Source organism: Tursiops truncatus, chromosome 11 (genome assembly GCF_011762595.2).
Source record: "Tursiops truncatus isolate mTurTru1 chromosome 11, mTurTru1.mat.Y, whole genome shotgun sequence".
Classification (NCBI taxonomy): Eukaryota; Metazoa; Chordata; class Mammalia; order Artiodactyla; family Delphinidae; genus Tursiops; species Tursiops truncatus.
The window spans coordinates 18907612-18917601 of record NC_047044.1 but is presented as its reverse complement, the minus strand read 5'-3'; the positions used below and the strand labels follow the sequence as shown (position 1 = coordinate 18917601).

The window sequence follows — 9990 nt, the reverse complement described above, 5'->3', positions numbered from 1 at the left end:
CCCGCCTTGCTCCTTGGCTGTAAATCTCCACTCCCTTGGTATTCAGACTTGAGCCTGAGCTCTCTCCCCTTCTGCCAAAAGGCATTGCAATAGATCGTCTTGAAGGAAGTCTTCCTTATCATCTTTAACAAGCACCAGAATAATTTTTTCTTTAACACTACTACTCACCCTTAATGTCTCAGTTTAAGTCTTAAATGTCCTTTTCTCTAGGAAGTCTGAATTAGGTGTCCCTCTCTAGGCTCACAGCGCCCCCTCTACTCCTCCTATCAATTGCTATTGTAATTTCCTGTGTACTCTTCTCTGTGTCCCATTTGACTCAAAATGTCATGATGGCAACGCTGTATCCACCTTGTTCCACGTGAACAACAGCAGCAGCAGTGAATACTCACTGCATCACACACAGACTATGTGTCACTCCCTGCGCATATTATCTTAGTTAATACCTATCTCAACCCTATTGTCATCTCCATTTTACAGGCAACAACCTGAGGATGGGAAAATTAATGAACTTGCCTCAGGTCACACTGCTAGGAAGCCCTTAGTGTTAAATTCAGTTTCTGGCACATGGTAGGGTGTTCAATAGAGATTTGTTGAGTGAAAAAAAATAAATGCATGAGTTGCTTTCCTCTCTAGTTTGTCCACAACCTCTCCGGTGGGACTGAAACCACAGTGAGATTCCCTTCCCCTACTCCCATGCTTACTAAGGCTCAGCTTTGACCTCTTCCAAGTTTTCTGTCCCAAAGTAGATGGGCTGAAAGTCCTGACCTTCATATTACTGAACAGCAGCAACTTCTAGAGAAAGGACTAGTATTCCAGCTTGTTTGACAGAGATACTTAAAGGAAAATGAAAATAAGAGAGGAGAGACTGTATGTGTCACATTTCCCGAAGTGTGTACTTTCAGCTTACAGCCTGAGAACCCAGTGTGGGAGAAATAGGGCACGGAATTGCTGCAAAAGACCCTTAAATCCTTAGACATGTCACACATTTTCTGAAAATGGAAATAAGCATTATTTTCCACTTCTAGATATACTATTGAACTTACTGCTGTCACAACCAATAAAGCGTGAGCTCATTTAAAATTATTATCGAATCCATATTAGCTTCCCATCATCTCATTCAGTAAGTACAAACTGCAGCTCTAAAACATTTTGCGGGGTCCAGTGGGATTTTTTTTTATTAAAAATATGGAACGCTTTACAAATTTGTGGGTCATCCTTGCACAGAGACCATGCTAATCTTCTGTGTATCGTTCCAATTTTAGTATATCTGCTGCCGAAGTAAGCACCAGTGGGATTTTTGCAGTTATTAGTAGTAATAAAAATTCTAAATATTTATTGACTGGGCAGTGTATTGTCGATGCAGAATACCTCATTTAATTCTCCATCAACCCTTTGCAGTAGATACTATTATTCTCATTTTACACAAAAAGAGCACAAGATATCCTAGAACACCGACAATAATATTTCCTGCTTAATACTGTGATGAAGACAAAACACCTAGGGGACTGCCGGGCCAGTGCCAGAGTGGCAGCAACAAGAAGCGTCCATGGAGGCTCCCAACCCTTGGGTGGTTGGAAGGGGGATGCTACTAATATCCGGACATGGAAAAAGGGCCTCAGGTAGACTGACTGTGTCTAGAGTTGGGGATCTCATGATGATCCAAAAAGCGGCTGGTGTATACCTAAAGATTAGCAGGGGCTAAAGTGGTTGCCTTGGCAAATGGCGATGTTCTTGCGTGGGGTGGGGACAATACGTAAGGGACCTGGAACCTCCAATGCTGGGAAGAGTGGTGCATGAATACTCAAGTATTCATCGAATCCCTACTGTGTTCTAGGCACAATGCAAGTGACTGGGATACAGTTCTAAGCAAAAGAGCTGTGATTTCTCTCTTAATTGGAATTGTTGAGAAATTATTCAAATATTAACATAACACATAATTTAAAACTGTGATAACTGTGAGGAAGGAAAGGTACAAACTGCTCTACAAGTGTACAATAGGGGAACCTGCTCTCATTTGGAGGGTCAGGAAAGGCTTTCTTGAAGGAGGAACTGGAGAGAGGGAAGGAGAGTGAGCATTCCTAGCAGAGGAAACAGCAAAGGCCCTGAGGTGGAAGGAAAAGGATACATTTGAGAAAATGAAAGACAGCCAATATGTCTACAGCCCAGTGTGCTGAGAAAAATACCACTGGGACTCTGAGCACGCTGGAGAACAAGACAAGGAACAAGCCATTGAAACTTGCCTCCAAGCTAAGACCAGACGGATTGAGGCTATTGAACTATATAGGTCTGAGCTTCCTCAACTGGCTCCACACTAGGGATCCAGGTAGTGCCAAGGTAGCCTTCACCATGCTGCCTGGCAGTTTCGCAGGTGACACGTACCCTGGCTAGGGGGGGAAATTGGGGTTTCGGCCCTAGTTCTACCTCTTTTTCAATTAGGAACCACTGGAGCTCTGCTGACCCTGTGGGATTGTGTAGGGAGTGGTCCTTATACTGATTAAAGTTTTTGCAGCACTGGTATAGAGCAGCGGCCTTCAACCTAAGATGCACATCAGAGTCACCTGGAGGGACTTTAAAATTGCTGCTGCCATTATCCACAATAGCCAAGATATGGAAATGACCTAAGTGTCCATCGGTGGATGAATGAGTAAAGAAGTGTGGTATATATGCAATGAAATATTATTCAGCCGTAAAAAAATGAGGAGGTCATACCATTTGCAACAACTTGTATAGCCCTTGAAGGCATTATGCTAAGTGAAATAAGTCAGATGGAGAAAGACAAATATCGTATGATCTCACTTGTATGGGGAATCTTGCAAACAACAACAGCCACAACCAAAACAGAAAAACAAACTCATAGCAAAAGAGATCAGACTTGCGGTTACCAGAGGCAGAGGGTGGAGGAAAGGGGATTTGGAGAAAGATGGTCCAAAGGTACAAACTTTCAGTTATGAGATAAATAAGTACTAGGGATGTAATTTACAGCACGATGGCTATAGGCAACACGGCTGTATGATATACGGGAAATTTTTTAAGAGAGTAAATTCTATGAGTTCTCATCACCAGGAGAATTTTTTTTCCTTTTTTATTTTCTCTTTTTGCCTTTTATTGTATCTATATGAGAAGATGGATGTCAGCTGAACCTACTGTGATAATCATTTCACAATCTATGTGAATGAAACCATCCTGCTGCATGCCTTAAACTTACATAGTGATGGATGTTCATTATTTCTCAATAAAACTGGAGAAAAATTCCTACTGCCTCAACCCCATGCCCACGGTTTATGATTTAACTGCTCAGAGTATATAGGCTGGGCATCAAGACTTTTAAAATCTCTCCCAGTGATTCTAATGTTCAAACAAGTTTGAGAACCACGGGGTTAGAGGCTAGTTCCCAAATGTCAGCCTACAGATCAGCTATATCATAAGTACCTGTAGGGCTTATAAAGAAATCTCCGGCTCTATATCAAATCTGCTGGGTCAGCACTTAAAAATGGAAGCCTTAGGTGATTTTTGAACCTATCCAGGTTTGCTAAGGCCTGATTTAGATCATGGCCTCTCAAACTTTAATCTGATTCAGTCTGGGGTGGGGCCTGAGTTTCTGCATTTCTAACAAGCTCCAAGGTGTTGTTGCCTTCCAAGCTTGAATAGCAATGGCTTCAGGGATGCAAATGGAAGAATGGGTGGCTTTTCTTCAAAACCTGCCAAGGGCTGGACCTGAAATCTATTAGCATACAGGGACCTTATTTACATGTCCATGTCCCCTTCCCAGATCACTTTCTTCGGGGCAGGGATTGAGTCTTTTTTTTTTTTTTAAACATCTTTATTAGAGTATAATTGCTTTACAATGGTATGTCAGTTTCTGCTTTATAACAAAGTGAATCAGTTACACATATACCTAGTCTTTGTCAGGGCACTATCTCTAGCATCTAAACTAAGTGCCCAGCATGTTAGAAGCACGATAAATGGGATCTGAATTGAATAAATACCATGATATCCTCAGGGTCCAAGATGCAGAGCCAGCTGAAGGTGAGACATTGCTATAACACGGGCCTTCTGCCACTTCCAGTCATAAATTCCAATTGGATGGGGTCCAATGCGAAGCTGCGTGTTACCGAAGCCTGCTCGGTAGGGGGTAGGGTCAAAGCAGGCCTCTGGAATATTAATAATTCTGAGCGGTGACCACAGCTATGATATTTACAGACCCATGAAGCACAGGGGACAGCCTGAGGCTACACACACAGCTATAGACTCCAAGGATTTACTCTGCTCCAAATGGAGCATGTATATTGCCCAAGGCTGCCAAAAGCCATACGGCTCATTAGTTTTTACTATACAGAGAGAGGTGCCAGGCCTGGTGCTAAAAGGACATGACAAAGCACATTTGACAGCAACGGTCAAAGGAAAAAGCACAGTGGGAGCGGAACTGCTCTGCGGGAAGTTGCTCATGCCTTTGGAACAGGAGACAAATACCTCTGCCTCTCCGTTTGGAGGCCCAGGCTGGTTGGAATCTGACAAGGACTTATTACTTTAGAAACTTTTTTCAGGGGTTTGGTTTCTTCCCCTGGATTCTCCTTGCATGGTGATGGATGTTTTATTCCTGAATATTTTTTGATGCTATAACTCTTGGTGTAGTTTGTGAGTTACACATTGGGAGGGGGTCAGAAGAGAGAAAGGAACAGAAAGAGAGCAAAAAGAGAGAGAAAGAGAAAGAGACAGAGAGACAAAGAAATAGAGAAGGGAAGGGGAAAAAACCCCACAATTATAAGTAGATGGAAAGGAGCAGAAAACTGTAAAGAAAGGGGTGGGAAGTCAGACAAGGATGGAGGTAGGACCTCAGGCAAGGGCTCCCCCTTCTTTTTGTTGCTTTATACTAAAGGATGTCGAAGTATCCTTCAAAAGGAGCTTACATGGTACACATCCTTACATCCTGCAAGAGGCATAGAGGGTGACATTTTTGGTCTCACCTTTTAGCCCTGATAAATCGCTGCTGACTCTCACCATGAAATCTCACCCTTATATATTTTTTTCTGCCACCATCACTCTCTTTACTTTCTGTCAAAGGCTAGGCTACCTGGTTCGGGGCAGTTACCTTTCATGGGTTACACTTTTTTAGTGGTTGGAATAATTAAGATCTAGTCTCTTGGCAAGTTTGATGAGTATAATACAATATTATTGTCTATATTCACTATACCATGCATGAGAACTCCAGGACTTTTTTACTACTTGTGGCAAATTTGTGCCCCTAAACAACATCTGTCCTATCCCCCGACCCTGCATCCCCCGGTAGCTACCATTTTACTCTCTGTTTTTACAAGTTTGGCTAAAAAGAAATGATAACTACGGGACGTGACAGAGGCTCTAATTATCGCTGCGATGGTAATCATATTACAATATATAAACGTATGAAATCAATAATATTAAATTTACACAATGTTATATGTCAAATATATTTCAAAAAAAAACCCCAAACCTTTGTCGGACTATTCGAACCCAACTTTATCTGACCCTACCACACTTAAATCTCTTCATTCAACTTCCCCCATGTCTCTGGCCCTCTTCTCTGCACACAGCCTGTGATGAGATCTTGTCCTCTGTCCACGCTGCCCCACTCCATCCTGAGGTATAGATCCCACATGGAATGTTACACATCGCTCGGGGTTTCCCAAAGTATGTTCCCTGGACCACCTGCTTCGGAATCACACGGATGGGGGTAAAGGAGGAGGAAGAAAGGAAGACTTTTTTACATGCAGCTTCCTGGACCCAGTCCACCCAACCCTATTAAACCAGGCTGGGCAGGGGGCGACTGCGGAAAACTGCATTTTAAATCTTTGGCCCAGCTGATTCTGAGACACAGGACTGTTTAAGAACCTCAGCAAGAGCAGCCCTTCGGGAGTCTCAAATTCTTCCTCTTTCAAGACCCTGTTCAGAAGATCAGAGACCACCCTCCCTAAACACATGCTGTGTCCAGAGAATGGGTCACACACGTACACAACTCGTGGAAACTCTCCAGGCCTACACTTTCTCATCTAAAAGCAGGGGGCGGTGTCTGAGTCGTGAATGGGAACAGGGACAGGACAGGTAACAAGTACAGAAGTGCAGCTGACCTGATGGGAATTAGGGGAAGCTGGAGGCTACATGCTCTGGTTAAAGGGGCAGCTGCTTCTCCACTGCACTCACTTGTGGCTGGAGGGGAAGGCCACCCAGAGGTGCCAAATATTCTGAATTTGTAAGGAATGCTAGAAATCTGGATTTGCACGTAAATTTCTCTGATTTTTCATTTCTGGCTAAATTTTTTTTAACAGGCCAAACAAAATAGTATACACATTCAGACTGTGAGTCTATGTTTGCAACCTCTGGCCTAGAGCTTCCTAGGGTTGCCTTTAGCACGAGGGTGCTGGGATTCACTGACCCGGAACCTTCCTGGCTTAATGAGCTGTTCTGTTGCTGGTCGAAGCTTCTCTGCCGTCTCCTCTCCTTTTCAGAAGAACCAAGGTTCTTAAAAATTAGCACACATTTAAATCACCTGGTGGACTTGTTAAAATACAGATTACCAGGCCCTACTCCCAAAGTTTCTGATTCAAAAGATCTGAAAATTTGTACTTCTAACAAAATCCCAAGGGATGCTGAGGCTGCTGGCCTAGGCTGGATGCTTTAAGAATCACTACCATAAAGCACCACTCGCTGCCTATAATGTTTCCTCTCCCTAAATCAGTGCTCACACCTTAGCTCCTCTCGCATTTCTGAGTCACTTCACACAGCAGCCACTCTGGGCCCTTCTGGTGTTGCTCACGTGATCAAAACCATTTTGACAATAATAACTGTCTTTTCTGAGTGTTTACTGTGTGTCGGCCAGTCATGTAAACACAATACTATATTAACTTTGATCTTCATCACAACTCTATTAGGAAGGCGTTAGCACCCCTCATTTCTACCTGGAGGGAAGTGAAGCCCAGGGAAGTTAAGGAACTTGCCCGCAGTCACGTAGTTAGTGAGAGGCAGAGCCAGAGTCCAAACCCAAAATGTCTGACTCCGGAGCCCGTTTATCGTAGAATTTCTAGACAAAGCCTGGATACTTTTGAGAGTGAAAGGGAACATTATTAATGATTATGCCCGACGACAGATGTAAACCAGGACTGTCATGGGCAAACCAGGACGTAAGGTCACCCTGTGCATTCTGCCATTTCAAATGTCCTTTTTGGATGATCTACAACTTTGTGAAAAGGGCACAGATGTTGCAGCCAGTCAAAATACAGCTTAATTGAGCTAAAGCATGAAAGGGCTTAGGTCAGGGCCTGCTACATGGTAGGAACTCAACAGATGTCTGTTTCTTTCAGTCAAGCTTCTAAATCCTTACAGGGGAATATAGGCAAGTGTCACATATAGCTAAGATTCTGGGGGCCCTACAATAATGTTGACAGAAAAAAAAAGAACGTAAATGAAAACTCTTAAAAGGTCACACTAAGATTCTAATAATCCAGGGCTAAGCGTAAGAGTTCATAGAGGGCAACTGCCTCAGGTTTTACATTTGTAAGGAGGTATGGAGTTTGAAGTGAGTCTTGAAGATTGAGTAGAAGATGGAAAGGTTAGAACTGGTGATAGGCAGGGAAAGACACAGACTTTATGCAGAAACTAAATCAAGGCTAAGAAGCATCTCTGTGACTAAATTCTGTTGCATGCTTCAGGTTCACTCCAACCTTTGTGAGACTCCAGATAGGATAACAGAGGGAAATATCTTTATTTATTTAGTGAGTTTTGTATACTCTGGCATTGTTTTGCCCTCACTCACAAAGCCCTAGAGAACCTGGATGAAGACCTGATCCTCCCAGGCACGCAAGTATAGACAGAGAAATTTCTGAGAAGAATTGGCCCAGGGTTTTCGAGAACTTTTGAATTTAGGGATTTTGAACAAAATCCTGCCCATCACAATGGTTTTCACAGTAAGAGCAACAGCTGCGGGTACTTAGTCCCCCTGATTTATGTGAAAAGGAAGGGCAATTTCATCATACTTTTTCTCAGTCCCAAGTGTGGGAAATTCCAAACAGGCTCAACGCTACCCTCTAGTGTGCAAACTGGGCAGATGTGGGGATCAGAGAGCATTTGTGACAAAACCCCTGGAAGACTGGAGAAGGTAAGGAGAAAGAAACATTCTTGTATTTGCAGAAGGTCCATGAATTAATAAGTATCCAAGGGCTCTAAGAAACAGACAAATACTTCCCTGATGAAAGGTCTAACATGGTACTTCCCATAGAATATAATGTTCTGGAAAGTACCAGTCCTATGTGATATTCCATTCACATACCCTCCTGAGGCCCATGGTGAAAAAGTTAGGAATTCTCTGTACACCATGCTCCCCAAGCCCTCGTTAAAGAATCAGTGTTTAATAAAGGCTTGTATAGTAAAGGCTCTGGGAAGTTATGCAACGATGAAACTCTGCTTCCCACACATATTCGAACACTGAAACCTTTTCTGTTTTGTTTTCTCACACATCCATATTATCCCCTGGGAGAACTGCTCCTAGAGCAAACATCGGCAAGTGCTAGTGGGAAAAACACAGAGTTCTTACCTTAACCTCTCCTATGATGAAAGAAGATCTGTCTCATAGGGTTTGATTACTCAACTTTGCTTGCAAAGATAGAAGTCAGTAGTAACCCAGTAGAGCTGACCAAGGTACAAAAGGGCAAAAGACCAGGGTGATGACTGAAACCTAGTATCTGATCCACGACACCAAGGACTGGAAGATCCCATAAGAGGCTAAGAGGTCATCCAGCTCCACCCCACCCTACATCCCATCCAAGTCTTTAGGCAAGACACGCAATCTTCTTACGGTTCTCCTAACGTGGCATTCTTACTCTCTGTCGATCAAAGTCCGAATGAGGCTTCGTTCAAGTGTCCCCTTCTTCAGATTTTTCTCCTGACTCTAGGCTCCATTGAGCATTTCCATTTCTGACCTTCAGTTAGATCATTCATTTATTCATCGAAGGCATATTGAACACCTGCTATATGTACAACATGGTGCTGGGAATGCAGATCTGAGTAAGACAAAGAGCGTACTTTTGAGGAGCTCATAATTTCTGCCACTGAAGGAAGATGTGAAGAGGGGACAATGCAGACTCCACTGAAGCAGATGAAGATACAATAAGCCACAAAGACATTGCTGAATACCATCCAAGAGGGTTGTCAACAGGATCGCATGGAGTTCCTAGAACAAAGCCTGGCTCGTGGTAAGCACTCCGTAGATGTTAGCTGTTATTGTTGTTATTACTACCACTGCTATTACAGATTACATTTTTTTGCATTACTTGGTTCTTTTTTTTTTTAAAACCGGATACAATTTATTTATTTATTCACTTATTTATTTATTTATGGCTGTGCTGGGTCTTCATTGCTGCGCGTGGGCTTTCTCTAGTTGCGGCGAGCGGGGTCTGCTCTTTGTTGTGGTGCGCGGGCTTCTCATTGTGGTGGCTCCTCTTGTTGCAGAGCATGCGGTCTAGAGCGCAGGGGCTTCAGTAGTTGTGGCACGTGGGCTCAGTAGTTGTGGCACACGGGCTTAGTTGCTCCGCGGCATGTGGGATCTTCCCGGACCAGAGATCGAACCCGTGTCCCCTGCACTGTCAGGCAGATACTTAACCATCGCACCACCAGGGAAGTCCCATTACTTGGTTCTTAATATGCTGTAAGTGTCCAAGAAAATGGAAGAGTAAGATGCCATCTCCCCCACAAGTGGTTTACTTGGTGAAATTACTCCTTTACTCAGTGGCTGATAAATACCAGAGCCAGTGACACTTTATTTCTCTGCCTGTAAAATGATGCTACTGATGACTCTCTTTTTGGCTTATTTCATTGATTCATCAATTCCTTCCTTTATTGTTTTGACGAATACTTATGGAGTCCCCATTATGTGCCAGACTCTGTGCGAGGGATGGGGAATATAGTAATCAACAAGACAGATATGGTGTCTGCTTTCCTGGAGCTTGCTATAGCCCAGGACTT

The 9990-nt window shown here is 43.3% G+C and overlaps 1 non-coding gene across 1 annotated transcript; it reads right to left on the bottom strand.

Moving 5' to 3' along the window:
* Positions 1–1179: 1179 nt before the first annotated feature.
* On the bottom strand, positions 1180–1286 carry LOC117314424 (U6 spliceosomal RNA). The gene has a single exon (XR_004529168.1). It is a non-coding gene; the product is annotated as a U6 spliceosomal RNA (small nuclear RNA).
* Positions 1287–9990: the final 8704 nt, after the last annotated feature.